Consider the following 15,810-nt stretch of genomic DNA (forward strand, 5'->3'; position numbering starts at 1 on the left):
GGCAAAACGCGTTTTTGTTTCTCATTTTAAATTGGATCAAGACCCATTATATATCAATAAATAGTGTTTTTAAAGTACTAAAAGATGGTGGGATCCAACCATAAATGGGAGTTGAACATATAGTTTCACTTTCTCCACATTGAACCAAGCGATATTCTTGCTTGCGATTGGTATTTTTTTTGGAAGCATCAATCTGAATGATACATTGTTTGGCAACAACTATAAATGTGTTTTGAATCAGAATGATGGATTTCTATGTGAAATGTTGGTGTATTGGTATGCCTCTTGGTTGTTTTATGAAAAACTGAATGTCTATTTCACTACATCAAAAAAGAAAAATGTACCGAAAGCTCCCAAGGCGCAATTCATATGCGCCTGAGGCGCATTACAGAAAGGGACAAAATTGGATGTGCCCAGGGAGCAATTCAATTGTGCCTGAGACACATTACAAAAAAGAAGAAATTCTGGGTTCGCCCAGCTGGGCTGTTACTTAAATGTGCCTTACAAAAAGAATGCAAATTAATCAGGATGCACGCCCTTGGCGCAATTCAAATACGCCCGAGGCGCATGTGATGCAAAATTTTTTTTTGACTGGTTCGTTTTAGTCCTGGTTGGCTGGAGACTAGAAAAGGTCTGCCTTTAAACATTAATTAGTGTAAGAATTTTTCAAGAAAATGTGACGCACAAGAAGCCCATGCGAAGGGTTTCCAAAAGTTCCATCCATGAAGATTTCATTGAACAACTTAAATCGATCTCCAATCAAATCACTTCACTGAGACGTTCATACAGAATGTAAAATTTCTCATCATCAAATTTCTCATCATTGGCGGCATTCTTTGTTGGTTATGCTTTCGTTACAAGAAAATCAGTTAACTAGCTAAAGGCCTATTCAATTAAAATGCAAGTTGACAATATCTTGATTTCTTGGTACATTTCAAGACAGGATATTGTGGAAGTTGATAATTGTTTTAACAAACTGCAAGGTGAAGTAAGGCCTAGCAGTGGGACATTGACCTTGCGTATCTCAGCTTCTGGGAAGAATGTTAATCTTTTCGAGGCAAAATGTTTGATTTTGCTATTGGAAATGGACTTCATCATAGTGTTTTCCAAACTTCATTGTTGGATTTTTATGCAAAGTTTGGGGACATGGAGAACAGCATTACTTGGAGTGCTATTATATCAGGTCTTGTTGGTGGAGAGCTGATATAATATGACCATGGGCTAGGTTTTGAAGCCCTGCAATTTTGTCGTCAAATGGCAGAAGAAGGAATGGAGCCGAATAGTATGACTTTTTTGAGCTTATTATCTGCTTGTAGCCACTCTTGCCATCTTGGTGAAGGTTGTAGAGTCATTTTTGCCATGAAATGGAGATTAGGAATGGGAAGCTTAACGAGGATTTGTTGGGCTGGTCATGGAATGGGCATTTGGTATGATTCTGAAACTAGTGACTTTTCCATGTGGTAGGATTTTAGGAGCGCTATTGGCAGCCTGTAGAGTTCATGGGAACCAAAAAATGAGGGGAATATGTAGCAAAATGGCTCTTATATTTGGAACTTAAAAATGCTGGTGAGCTACTACACTTAGTAAAGTTCAAGCAGTTGCTGAAAGGTGGGATAGAGTTGAAAAAGTACGGGGAGTAGCTGAGGTAGAGCTGCGTTGAAGCTAATGATCAATCCATGGGTTTTTTTTTCTGGAAATCTCTTGCACCTTCAAATTCTTGAAATCTACGAGCCACGGGATGTTATATGTAGGAATGAAATTACATCAACAAAAAAAAAAACTGAATGCTCCCAACGTGCAGTTGAAATTCGCTAGAGGTGCCCTACAGAATGAGAGAAAATAGATGCGCCTGAGGCACATTACAAAAGGAAAATTAATTTAATAAGGAGTGAGCCGATGGCCCACATAGCAGATATTAAACTATTAAGAACAGATACTACACTTGATCTTAGCCAAAAGGCCGAAAAAGTGTGTCTTCTCTTCTCTTGGGCTGCTTATTTTATAGTCAAGTAATCCCTCCTCTTTTCTCTGCTTAGTCATTGTTGGAAACAAACCCCAAAGCAACAAACAGGGTTTTGCTACTTTTGCACATATTCATTCTTTTTGGTTTGTGCCGTCAGTTCAACTTGGTTGTTTGAAGCCTCTGAGCACCTAGTGAGTCCTTGTGTCCACCAATTACATTGTAACTGCTTAATCTATTGAGTATCCGATTGCTTGGGATAAAAAAAAAATACCCCCCTAAATTAGCCGTCTAAATTGCCCTATAATGAGTTCAATACGCAACTGTGTATAGCTTAGATTGTGATTGAGTTGGTTCTAGCTTCAGGAAGTCATTGCTACCCCTGGAGTTCCCTTTGTTACACTTTTTAGCCCTGTAATTCCTCTCTTCTTTCTGTTTTAGTTTGGACCTTGTGTTGTACATGGCATTTTTTGTGGTTGACTCTCAAGGGTATCCAATATCCCCTTGGTCCAAGTTTTTTGGTTTGTTTTTTTCTCAATGAAAAGCAACTTACCAAACAAAATTGTACTAAAGCTCATTGAGTGGACTTGTGTAGTGCGTCGAGGATCAAAACCAAACACTCACACACAAATTGAGAGAAAACTTAACTATTATTGGATCAAATGCAATAACATTACAAAAAAAAAAAGAGAAGAGATTCTCCAGAGGAGCAGTCCTTTGAGCTCGACTCCCTCTGGTTATCTCTCACCCTCACCATAAATCTCGCCTTGGGTGAATCCTTATGATGAAACGGTTTTTAATTATTTAATGAAGTGTGGAGAGCCCAATGAACCTTGTGGACACCTTTACAGAATGACCGAGTACCAAAGAACTAGGCATGTGTGCGTCGAACGGAACTTAGAATGTGTAAATGGGCGTGAAAACAAACTTTAGCCATTGTCGCTCCAATGATCTTTGAATTGGTCTCCCTTCAACCGACTTTTCAAAAATAAAATTTTATTATTTTAATTGGTCGTTTCCATAATCTTTTAATACAGTTAAAACCTTATTTATCATTATATAATTGGTCTTAATCCGATTTAAAATAAAAAGGATTCGAGCGTTTTATTGAAAGAATTTGTTTTTCGACCAATTGAGGGTAAAATGGTCATGTATTTTGGAGCAAAAATTATATTTCATTGGAACCAATTTGGTAGGAAATTAGATTGGACAAGCCTTCTAACGGTTCAATCCACGACCAAATTGGAGTTCGGGAGTGTCTGGGGCAAGTCCGCAAAGTTGGACTTGTTTGCAATGTTCAGGATGCGCCTGGGCGCAAATGAGTGCGCTTGAGGCGCAATTTTTGCTGCATAACATGTTAAACTTTGCGGACTTGCCCCGGACACTCCCGAACTCCAATTTTCGCGTGGTTTGAACCGTTAGAAAGCTAGTCCAATTTAATTTCTAGCCCAAGTAGTTTGGATAAAAAATCATTTGTATATCTAATGAAGTTACCATTTTACCCTCGATGGGTCAAAATATGATTCGTTCTGGCAAAACGCGTTTTTGTTTCTCATTTTAAATTGGATCAAGACCCATTATATATCAATAAATAGTGTTTTTAAAGTACTTATATCAATAAATAGTGTTTTTAAAGTACTAAAAGATGGTGGGATCCAACCATAAATGGGAGTTGAACATATAGTTTCACTTTCTCCACATTGAACCAGGCGATATTCTTGCTTGCGATTGGTATTTTTTTTGGAAGCATCAATCTGAATGATACATTGTTTGGCAACAACTATAAATGTGTTTTGAATCAGAATGATGGATTTCTATGTGAAATGTTGGTGTATTGGTATGCCTCTTGGTTGTTTTATGAAAAACTGAATGTCTATTTCATTACATCAAAAAAGAAAAATGTACCGAAAGCTCCCAAGGCGCATTACAGAAAGGGACAAAATTGGATGTGCCCAGGGAGCAATTCAATTGCGCCTGAGACACATTATAAAAAAGAAGAAATTCTGGGTGCGCCCAGCTGGGCCGCGACTTAATTGTGCCTTACGAAAAGAGTGCAAATTAATCAGGATGCAAGCCCTTGGTGCAATTGAAATACGCCTGAGGCGGATGTGATTCAAATTTTTTTTGATTGGATCGTTTTAGTCCCGGTTGGCTTGAGACTATAAAAGGCCAGCCTCTAAACATTAATTAGTGTAGGATTTTTCAAGCAAAAGAGATGCACAAGAAGCCAGTGCAAAGGGTTTCCAAGAGTTCCATCCATGAAGATTTCATTGAACATAGATTTATGGTGTTAGATATTTGCCCTTGAACTAGACGGTGGCATCTTTCTTGTTGTTCCTATTTCGGCTCCCGCGTTTACGAAATCTTTGATTCTGTCCTTGCTGGTACCCATATGCAAACAAAAAGATTCAAACTTGTCTTGTTTTCTTGCTTTGTCAAAATGAATTACAAACATGGGAAGAAGAGAACTTTAATCGATGAGATATATAATAATAATAATAATGTTAAGTGCAATAAAGAAGAACTTACGTCGTGTGATTTTGAAAGAAGAAGTTGGGTTTTGCCCAGAAGTGAACGAAAATTTTCTTCCTGCAAAATTTTCTGCTGCTGCAATAATTTTTCTCCGTTGTGTTGATTCTTCTTGGTTTTGGTCATTTGGGGAAGAAGAAGAAGATGAAAGAATTACACTTGGCTACAAACAATTCCTTATGGCCGCAAATTAGGCATGTGCTAAAAACCCGGCAACCCGCGGACCCGACCCGACCCAAAGGGTCTCGGGCGGGGTCGAACATGTGGTTCGGACGGGTACGGGTTCAATTTCTATTAAAAATCAGATTTCGGTTCGGGGTTCGGATTGGTGTGTTTCTTACCCGACCTGACCAATCCATAAAGATCTATTCGGTTTTTGGTCGGACCCGACCTGACCCGTGCACACCCCTACCGCAAATTATTGAAAGCGTGATTACTACGCATGATTCTATTGTGTTTTACATGCTTCTTGGCCGCTTTGAATTACTCGTGGACGCGTCGAATTACATTCTCTTGTGTTTTACATGTTTTTTGGCCACGTTGAACTACACTTGGTCGCTTCGAAGTACTTGGGGACGCGTCGAATTACACTTGGCCGCGTCAAATTACATTCTCTTGTGTTTTATACATGCTTTTTGGCCGCGTCAAAGTACACTTGGCCACGTTGAATTAGAATTGGCCGCATTTAATTACTCGTGGCCGCAAACATTTGTGTAATCGTATTCATCAGTCACGCTTTTGTACTAAAACTCCCAGCCACAAACTGGCCAACTTTTTTCAATTGAAACTCTCTCTGCCTTTCAAAAAAACTCTCTCTCTCTCTCTCTCTCTCTCTCTCTCTCTCTCACCCACACACACACACTTGGAAGGTTTGAAGTGTGTTGTGTGGATTGTGAAATTCCTTCTCCACGTGTTTTCTTTTCTTTTCTGTTTTTTATGTGAAGTTATGGAAGTTTAATCTAGGAATCTGTTGGATTGAACTCCATTATCAAATTAACGAGAAGAGAATCTATTGTACTCTGCGTTTACTTAATTTTCTTCCTCAATGAATATATTTTTATGGTACGTACGTACGTTGTTTTCTACTACTCCTAGCTTATTGGAATTATTAGGTTAGACGGAGGCGTTTGGAACTCCAATATTGGACATGGGGACCCTACTGCTGGCTTAGGAGCCCAGCAGGCTCTGTTCCCTCGAAATAGGTTTCATTTTGAAATCTGAAAATTTAAATCCAAACTGTTTATATAGGAAATCATGAGAGAAAATAAGATGCGCCCGGGGCACATTACAAGAATAGAGAAAATGTGGATGCGCCTGGGGCGCTTTCGAATTTTTTCTGAGGCTCATGTGATGCAGCAAATATTCTTGATTTGTGTTTTACTGAGCTTTTCTAGTCCGAATTGGTAGGAGACTAAAAAAAGGCAATTCTTTAAAAATTATAAGGATTGTTAAAGCATAAGAGAGGCACAAGAAGCCCGAACGAAGTGATTCCAAGAGTTGTTCAAGCATAAGAGAGGCACAAGAAGCCAGTATATATAGGAAGGGATTCCAAGAGTTCCATCCATGAAGATGTGGACTTATTGAACAACTTGGATCGATCTCCAACCGAAAGTAACCGAATTACTTCACCAAGGATCTCATATAGTAGATTGTAAAATTACAAATTGAGAGTGTGAGGATTGAGTGCGCAAGTACAGTGTAAGAATTGAGAGCGGGAGCGTAAGACATTAATTTGAAGGAGTTAATTAAAACTAGATCAACTGATTGATGATCCGCTTTAATAGGGAAAGAGACTAACCCTGTAATTAAACAGAGAAAGAGAAAATACTAGTACTTCTAATCTACACAGATCTGCATATATCAAGCCAACAAATTTAGTAGCAGAAACATTTGAACTTGGTTTGGTTGGGGTGCGCCAAGCCAAGGCTATTTGCAACACCAAGGCAACGCATTAGAGGCCACAGTAGCAAGCTACTGTAGTGGGCCCTCCCCTCAAAAAATTATTAATTTAATAAAGAGTGAATCGATTGCCCACATATCAGATATTTAACTAATAAGAATAGATACTACACTTGATCTTTGCCAAAAGGCCGAGAAAGGAATGTCTTCTCTTCTCTTGGGTTGCCTATTTTATAATCAAGTTTTCTCTCCTCGTTTTTCTGCTTAGTTGATGTGGGAAACAAACCCCAAAGTAACAAACTGGGTTTTGCTGCTTTTGCACATATTCTGCTTGGTTTGTGCCATCAGTTCCACTTGGTTGTTTGAAACCTCTGAGTACCTAGTGAATCCCCCCCCTAAATTAGGCCATTAGATATCTAAGTTAGCCCTTTAAATTGCCCAATAGTGAGATCAATACGCAACTCTGTATAGCTTAGAATGTGATTGAGTTGGTTCTAGCTTCAGAAAGTCTTTGCTACCCCTAGAGTTCCCTTTATTCTGCTTTTTAGCCCTGTAATTCCTCTCTTCTTTGTTTTGGTTTGGACCTTGTCTTGTACATGAGTATCCAATATCCCCTTGGTCCATGTTTTTTAGTTTGTTTTTTCTCTCAATGAAATGCAACTTACCAAAACAAACTTGTACTAAAGCTTATTGAGTGGACTCGTGTAGCGTGTGGAGGATCAAAACCAAACACTCACACACGAATTGAGAGAAAACTTAACTATTATTGGATCATACGCAATAACATTTCAAAAGAAAAAGACTCTCCAGAGGAGCAATCCTTTGAGCTCGACTCCCTCTGGTTATCTCTCATCCTCACCACAAATCTCGCCTTGGGTGAATCCTGATGATGAAACGGTTTTTGATTATTTAATGAAGTGTGGAGTGCCCAATGAACGTGTACCGTAGAACTAGGGATGTGTGCGTCAAAGGGATCTTAAAATGTGTAAATGGTCGTGAAAACGAACTTTAGCCTTTGTTGCTCCAATGATCTTTGAATCGGTCTCCCTTCGACTGACTTTTCATAAATAAAATTTTATTATTAATTGGTCATTTCCATCATCTTTTAATACAGTTAAAACTTTATTTATCATTATATAATTGGTCTTAATCCTATTTAAAAAAAAACTATACGAGCATTTTATTGAAAGAATTTATTTTTCTACCAATTGAGGGTAAAACGGTTATGTATTTAGATTGGACAAGACTTCTAATGGTTCAATCCACGACCAAATTGGAGTTCGGAGTGTCTGGGGCAAGTCTGCAAAGTTGGACTTGTTTGCAATGTTCATGATGAGCCCGGAGCACATTGTAATGCGCCTGGGCGCCAAGGAGTGCACCTGAGGCTCATTGTAATGCTGGATAACATGTTAAACTTTCCGGACTTGGCCTGGACACTCCCGAACTCCAATTTTCACATGGTTTAAACCGTTAGAAAGCTTGTCCAATTTACTTTCTAGCCCAAGTATTTTGGATAAAAAATCATTTGTATATCTAATGAAGTGAGCATTTTACCCTGGATGGGTCAAAATATGATTCGTTCCGGCAAAATGCCTGTATGTTACTCATTTTAAATTGGATCAAGACCCATTATTTATCAATAAATAGTATTTTTAAAGTACTAAAAGATGATGGGATCCAACCATAGATGGGAGTTGAACATATAGTTTCTCTTTCCCCACATTGAACCAATTGATATTCTTGCTTGCGATTGGTATTTTTTTGGAAGCATCAATCTGAATGATACATTGTTTGGCAACAACTATAAATGTGTTTTGAATCAGAATGATGAATTTCAGTTGTTCATTACATCAAAAAAGAAAAACGTACTGAATATGCTCCCAAGGCGCATTACAGAAACTTAAAAAATAGGATGTGCCTAGGGAGCAATTCAATTGCGCCTGAGACACATTACAAAAAAGAAGAAATTCTGGGTGCGCCAAGCCAGGGCGCGACTTAAATGTGCCTTACAAAAAGAGTGCAAATTAATCAGGATGCACGCTCTTGGCGCAATTCAAATATGCCCGAGGCGCATGTGATGCAAATGTTTTTGGACTGGTTCGTTTTAGCCCGGGTCGGCTGGAGACTATAAAAGGCCTGCCTTTAAACATTAATTAGTGTAAGAATTTTTCAAGCAAAAGAGACACACAAGAAGCCAGGGCAAAGGGTTTCCAAGAGTTCCATCCATGAAGATTTCATTGAACAACTTAAATCGATCTCCAATCAAATCACTTCACCGAGAATTTCATTTGGAATGTAAAATTACTCATCATCAAATTATTTCTCATCAATGGCGGCATTCTTTGTTGGTTACGCTTTCGTTACAAAAAATTAGTTAACTAGCTAAAAGGCCTATTCATTTAAAATGCAAGTTGACAATATCTTGATTTCTTGGTACATTTCAAGACAAGGTATTGTGGAAGTTGACAATTGTTTTAACAAACTGCAAGGTGAAGTAAGGCCTAGCAGTGGTGCATTGACCTTGCGTATCTCAGCTTCTGGGAAGAATGTTAATTTTTTCCAAGGCAAAATGTCTGATTTTTCTATTGAAATGGGACTTCATCATAGTGTTTTCCAAACTTCATTGTTGTATTTTTATGCAAATTAAAGTTTGGGGACATTACTTGGAGTGCTATTATATCAGGTCTTATTGATGGGGAGCTGATATAATATGACCATGGGCTAGGTTTCAAAGCCCTGCAATTTTGTCATCAAATGGCGGAAGAAGGAATGGAGCCGAATAGTATGACCTTCTTGAGCTTATTATCTGCTTGTAGCCACTTTGGTCATCTAGGTGAAGGCTGTAGAGTCGTTTATTCCATGAAATGGAGATTCAGAATGGGAAGCTCAATGAGGATTTGTTGGGCCAATCATGGAATGGGCATTTGGTATGATTCTGAAACTAGTGACTTTTCTATGTGGTAGGATTTTGGGAGCGCTATTGGCAGCTTGTAGAGTTCATGGGAACAAAAAGGTGAGGGGAATATGTAGCAAAATGGCTCTTATATATGGAACCTAAAAATGTTGGCTAGCAACTACCCTAAGTAAAGTTTAAGCTGTTGTTGAAAGGTGGGATAGAGTTGAAGAAGTACTGAGAGCAGCTGAGGTGGAGCTGCGTTGAAGCCTATTGATCAATCCATGGGTTTGTTTCTGGAAATCAATCACACCTTCAAATTCTTGAAATCTATGAGCCACTGGATGTTATATGTAGGAATGAAATTACATCAACAGAAAAAACTGAATGCTCCCAACGTGCAGTTGAAATTCGGTTGAGGCGTCCTACAGAATGAGAGAAAATAGAAAATGCCTGGGGCGTGATTCAATTGCGCCTGAGGCACATTACAAAAGGATAGAAAATGTGAATGCGCCTAGGCACAACTTAAATGCGCCTGAGGCATATGTGAAGCAGCAAATATTTTTAAATTGTTTTTTTAATTGAGGTTTTCTAGTCTGAATTGGAGCAAGACTAAAAAAAGGCAATCCTTCAAACTTTATAACGATTTTTAAAGCATAAGAGAGGCACAAGAAGCCCATACGAAGTGACTCCAAGGGTTGTTCGAGCATAAAAGAAGCACAAGAAGCGAGTATAGGAAGGGATTCCAAGAGTTCCATCCATGAAGATGTGGACTTATTGAACAAATTGGATCGATCTCCAGCCGAATTACTTCACCAAGGATCTCATATAGTAGATTGTAAAATTTCGAATTGAGAGTGCGAGGATTGAGTGCGCAAGTACAGTTTAAGAATTGAGAGAGGGAGCGTAAGACATTAATTTGAAGGAGTTAAAACTAGATCAGCTGATTGATGATCCGCTTAGTAGGGCAAGAGACTAACCTGTAATTAAACAGTCAACATAATACTAGTACTTCTCAATTACACAAATCTGCATATGTCAAGCTAACTAATTTGGTTCTAGACCTGAAGTAGCTGAAACATTTGAACTTGGTTTGGTTGGGGTGCGCTAAACCAAGGAAATAGTGCAACACCAATGCAACGTATTAGAGGCCGTAGTAGCAAGCTACTGTAGTGGGCCCTCCCCTCAAAAAATATTAATTTAATAAAGAGTGAACCAATGGCCCACATATCAGATATTAAACTAATAAGAGCAGATACTACACTTGATCTTTGCCTGAAGGCCGAGAAAGGTATGTTCTCACTTCTCTTGAGCTGCCTATTTTATAGTCAAGTTTTCTCTCCTCGTTTTTCGGCTTAGTTGGTGTGGGAAACAAACCCCAAAGTAACAAATTGGGTTTTGCTGCTTTTGCACATATTCTGCTTGGTTTGTGCCGTCAATTCGACTCGGTTGTTTGAAGCCTTTGAGCACCTAGTGAGTCTTTGTGTCCATCAATTACATTGTAGCTGTTGAATCTATTGAGTATCAGATTACTTGGGACACCCCCCCCCCCCCCCCCAATTAGCCCTTTAGATATCTAAATTAGCCCTCTAAATTGCCCAATAATGAGTTCAATAGCTCTGTATAGCTTAGAATGTGATTGACTTGGTTCTAGCTTCAGGAAGTCTTTGCTACCCCTCAAGTTCCCTTTGTTCTGCTTTTTAGCCTTGTAATTCCGCTTTTCTTTCTGTTTTGGTTTGGACCTTGTCTAGTACATGGTACATCCGGTTTTGAAGAAAACGATGAATCTCTACAATAGAAGAAATATGTGGTCTTGATAGGAATTAACGTACACGTTTCCAAATATATTGGGGTTCCTGTGTTCCAGAGTCTTCGACAATCGTATAGTACCATTCATTTTTATCTTTGGAAACTCGTATACACTAGATACCACATGCATCACAAAAGATGGAATTTTCAAACTTATGTTTGGACCTTTGAACTTGTGGGGAAGACTGAAAAGTGGATGAGAAATGTAATAGGCAAAAAGGGTAAGCGTGAAGTTGCCTCCCATCTCAGTTGGTAGAGCAAGCAATGGACACTTAATTTGGTGAGAGTTCAAACCCCAACCCTACATTCCTTTCTCCTAGTAGGATTTTCTTAAATTGAAAATAGATGTATTCGATTTGAACAAAGGACTGTTTTTTTTTTCATAATAAATACATGCGCGTGAAGTTAACTGCTTGGAATTTTTTGCTTAAAACTCGAGTTTCAAGTCTCCATAATCTGTTGGGGAGAGTTAAACATCTGCTTTAATGCTCAAATCACATGGTAATATCTTAGCTTCAGACTTGAAATAGATGCATTGGAATTTCCTACAAATAGCTATGCAATGTTAAGACATCTGGAAATTTAGTTTATGAAGAAAACTACTTGTGACGTAATAGGGGTGTTTTTTTTTTTTTTTTTGTCATTCTTTATTCCTAATCTACTATATCCTAGGGGACTTGAGTAGAGGGATGGGTGCTTACCGCAGGAATCGAACCCTGCCCATGTGTGTCGGAGTATAAGGGAGACACCAACTGCACTCCACTCCACTTGCAATGGGTGTCATGTTCTTTTTCTTCTCCTAAATTAAAAACAAGTCTTTTAACGTATAAACAAGCCAAGGTTTGAACATGTTTTGAAACTCATTTCGAGTCATGTTTGAGTAAATTAAATTTGACTTTCATTCAATTCAAATGTAAGTACCTTAAGACTAGCCTCATTCTGCTAAGTTTTCTTTAAAAAATAAGTAATTATTTGTAATTTTTAAACTTAAAAATAATGTATTTGCTAAAACAATTTGTCAACAAAGAAAAAGAAAAAAGAAAAGGAGCAGTCTACCAGGGATGGAATTAATTATGCATTATTTGCAAACAAAAGTATTCGGTTATTCGAGAAAAATCAATATACTCTTGGCCGCGTCGAATTTCCCTTGACTGCTACAAATTACTCTTGGACGTGTGGAATTGCACTTGGCCGCATCGAATTGCACTTGGCTGCTGCGAATTACTCATGTCCGCCTCAAATTGTACTTGGCCGCGTTTAATTGCACTTGGCCGCGTTGAATTGCACTAGGCCGCTTTGAATTGCACTTGGCCGCATTTATTGCACATGGCCGCGTCGAATTGCACATGGCTGAGTTTAATTGCACTTGGCCGCATCTAATTGCCCTGCAAAGTGCAACTAGAAGCGGCCAAGAGTAATTTGAAGCGGCCAAGTGCAATTCGATGCGGCTAAGAGTAATTCGTAGCGGCCAAGTGCAATTAGATGCGGCCAAGTGTAATTCGACGCGGCCAATTAATTTATCTATAGCTTATCTCCCTTGTTGCGAATAGCCGCCCCCAAGAGAAGCCTTGAAGCCGGACCTGGTGTTCTTCTCCATGAATTTCTCAATTATCAGAGAAAAAACAAACATACAATTGCTTTCACAGATATTTATGCAGAATAAATTGTTCATATTCATACACATTGATCCAACTTATTGTACTCTTCCTTCCTTTTCTTTCAATCAACAAATTCGTTGTATCCTCTCATCTATTTGCTCTTAAAATATGTTAGTATACAATACACAATTCTAGCAAAATACATCTCATCCAGTGCTATGTAATTTGAGAGTTTACAAGTTCCACAGGACCACTGGAAAAGACCAAAATGGGCCTTTAAACATCGATAAAAGTTGCACCTTCCATCACAGTTTTAGGCAGTGGTTTTCTGTTGCTGCACCACCAGCACAGATGCTCTACCCTTGAGATCCGACGACGAAAGAATGTCTCCGATCACTCCCATCCCCGGCAACTCACTCCACCCTTTCAACCCTGACATCTGTGAAAACTCCACACCCCAATGTCTGTTGCTTCTGGGAAGAATGTTAATCTTTTCAAGGCAAAATGTCTGATTTTGCTATTGAAAATGGACTTAATCACAATGTTTTCCAAACTTCATTGTTGGATTTTGATGTAAAGTTTGGGGACATGGAGAACAGCATTACTTGGAGTGCTATTATATAAGGTCATATTGATGGAGAGCAGATATAATATGACCATGGGCTAAGTTTTGAAGCCCTGCAATTTTGTCGTCAAATGGCAGAAGAAGGAATGGAGCCGAATAGTATGACCTTCTTGAGCTTATTAATTGCTTGTAACCACTCTGGCCATTTAGGTGAAGGCTGTAGAGTCGTTTATGCCATGAAATGGAGATTCGGAATGGGAAGCTCAACGAGGATTTGTTGGGCCAATCATGGAATGCGCATTTGGTATGATTATGAAACTAGTGACTTTTCTATGTGGTAGGATTTTGGGAGCGCTATTGGCAGCTTGTAGAGTTCATGGGAACCAAAAAATGAGGGGAATATGTAGCAAAATGGCTCTTATATTTGGAACCCTAAAATGCTGGCTAGCTACTACACTTAGTAAAGTTTAAGCTGTTGTTGAAAGGTGGGATAGAGTTGAAGAAGTACGGAGAGCAGCCGAGGTGGAGCTGCGTTGAAGCCTAATGATGAATGCATGGGTTTGTTTCTGGAAATCTATTGCACCTTCAAATTCTTGAAATCTATGAGCCACTAGATGTTATATGTAGCAATGAAATTACATCAACAGAAAAAACTGAATGCTCCCAACGTGCAGTTGAAATTTGCTTGAGGCGCCCTATAGAATGAGAGAAAATAGTATGCACCCGGGGCACGATTCAATTGCGCCTGAGGCACATTACAAAAGGATAGAAAATGTGAATGTGCCCGGGCACAACTTAAATGTGCCTGAGGCACCTGTGAAGCAGCAAATATTTTTCATTTGTTTTTTTAACTGAGTTTGTCTAGTCTGAATTGGAGCGAGACTAAAAAAAGGTAATCCTTCAAACATTATAACAAAATTTCAAAGCATAAGAGAGGCACAAGAAGCCAGTATGAAGTGACTCCAAGGGTTGTTCGAGCATAAGAGAGGCACAAGAAGCCAATATAGGAAGGGATTCCAAGAGTTCCATCCATGAAGATGTGGACTTGTTGAACAACTTGGATCGATCTCCAACTGAATTACTTCACCAAGGATCTCATATAGTAGATTGTAAAATTACGAATTGAGAGTGCGAGGATTGAGTGCACAAGTATAGTGTAAGAATTGAGAGCAGGAGGATTGATGATCCTCTTAATAGGGCAAGAGATAACCCTACAATTAACCAGTCGACAAACTACTAGTACTTCTCAATTAAAGAGATCTGCATATGTCAAGCCAACTAATTTGGTTCTAGACCTGAAGTAGCAGAAACATTTCAACTTTGTTTGGTTGGGGTGCGCCAAGCCAAGGCAATAGTGCCATACCAAGGCAAAGCATTATAGGCTCCTGCAACTACTGTAGTGGGCCCTCCCCTCAAAAAATTATTAACTTAATAAAAGTAAACCGATGGCCCACATATCAAATATTAAACTAATAAGAACAAATACTACACTTGATCTTTGCCAGAAGGCCGAGAGAATTATGTCCTTTCTTCTCTTGGATTGCCTATGTTATAGTCAAGTTTTTTCTCCTCATTTTTTTGCGTAGTTGATGTGGAAACAAACCCCAAAGTAACAATCTGGGTTTTGCTGCTTTTGCACATATTCTGCTTGGTTTGTGCCGTCAAGTCGACTCGGTTGTTTGAAGCCTCTGAGCACCTAGTGAGTCCTTGTGTCCACCAATTACAATATAACTGCTGAATCTATTGAGTATCAGATTGCTTGGGATAAACACCCCCCCTAAATTAGCCCTCTAAATTTCCCAGTAATGAGTTCAATACATAGCTCTATATAGCTTAGAATGTGATTGACTTGGTTCTAGCTTCAGGAAGTCTTTGCTACCCCTCAAGTTCCCTTTGTTTTACTTTTTAGCCCTGTAATTCCTCTCTTCTTTCTATTTTGGTTTGGACCTTGTCTAGTACATGGGACATCCGATTTTTAAGAAAATGATAAATCTCTACAATAGAAGGAATATGTGGTCTTGATAGGAATTAACGTAGACGTTTCCAAATATATTGGGTTTCCTGTGTTCCAGAGTCTTCGACAATCATATAGTACCATTCATTTTTATCTTTGGAAACTCGTATACACTAGATACCACATGCATCACAAAAGATGGAATTTTCAAACTTATGTTTGGACCTTTGAACTTGTGGGGGAGACTGAAAAGTGGAGGAAAATGTTATAGGAAAAAAGGGTAAACGTGAAGTTGCCTCCCATCTCAGTTGGTAGAGCAGGTAATGGACACTTAATTTGGTGAGAGTTCAAACCCCACTCCCACATTCCTTTCTCCTAGTAGAATTTTCTTAAATTGAAAATAGATGTATTCGCTTCGAACAAAGAAGGTTTGTTTTTTTTCTATAATAAATACATGTGCATGAAGTTTACTGCTTGGAATTTTTTGCTCAATACTTGAGTTTCAAGTCTCCATAGTCTGTTGGAGAGAGTTAAACATCTGCTTTAACGCTCATATCACATGGTAGTATCTTAGCTTCGGACTTGAAATAGATGCGCTGAAAT

General features: G+C 38.8%; 3 non-coding genes and 1 pseudogene across 3 annotated transcripts; all 4 read right to left on the reverse strand.

Moving 5' to 3' along the window:
• Positions 1-1,812: 1,812 nt before the first annotated feature.
• LOC131321537 (U2 spliceosomal RNA) lies at positions 1,813-1,972 on the reverse strand (annotated as a pseudogene).
• A 4,422-nt stretch (positions 1,973-6,394) lies between these two features.
• On the reverse strand, positions 6,395-6,592 carry LOC131321526 (U2 spliceosomal RNA). Its single transcript, XR_009198566.1, has one exon. It is a non-coding gene; the product is annotated as a U2 spliceosomal RNA (small nuclear RNA).
• A 3,786-nt stretch (positions 6,593-10,378) lies between these two features.
• LOC131321489 (U2 spliceosomal RNA) lies at positions 10,379-10,576 on the reverse strand. Its single transcript, XR_009198533.1, has one exon. It is a non-coding gene; the product is annotated as a U2 spliceosomal RNA (small nuclear RNA).
• Positions 10,577-14,581: 4,005 nt separating this feature from the next.
• On the reverse strand, positions 14,582-14,775 carry LOC131321534 (U2 spliceosomal RNA). Its single transcript, XR_009198573.1, has one exon. It is a non-coding gene; the product is annotated as a U2 spliceosomal RNA (small nuclear RNA).
• Positions 14,776-15,810: the final 1,035 nt, after the last annotated feature.

The sequence above is a fragment of the Rhododendron vialii genome, chromosome 3a (genome assembly GCF_030253575.1).
Source record: "Rhododendron vialii isolate Sample 1 chromosome 3a, ASM3025357v1".
In the NCBI taxonomy this organism is placed as follows: Eukaryota; Viridiplantae; Streptophyta; class Magnoliopsida; order Ericales; family Ericaceae; genus Rhododendron; species Rhododendron vialii.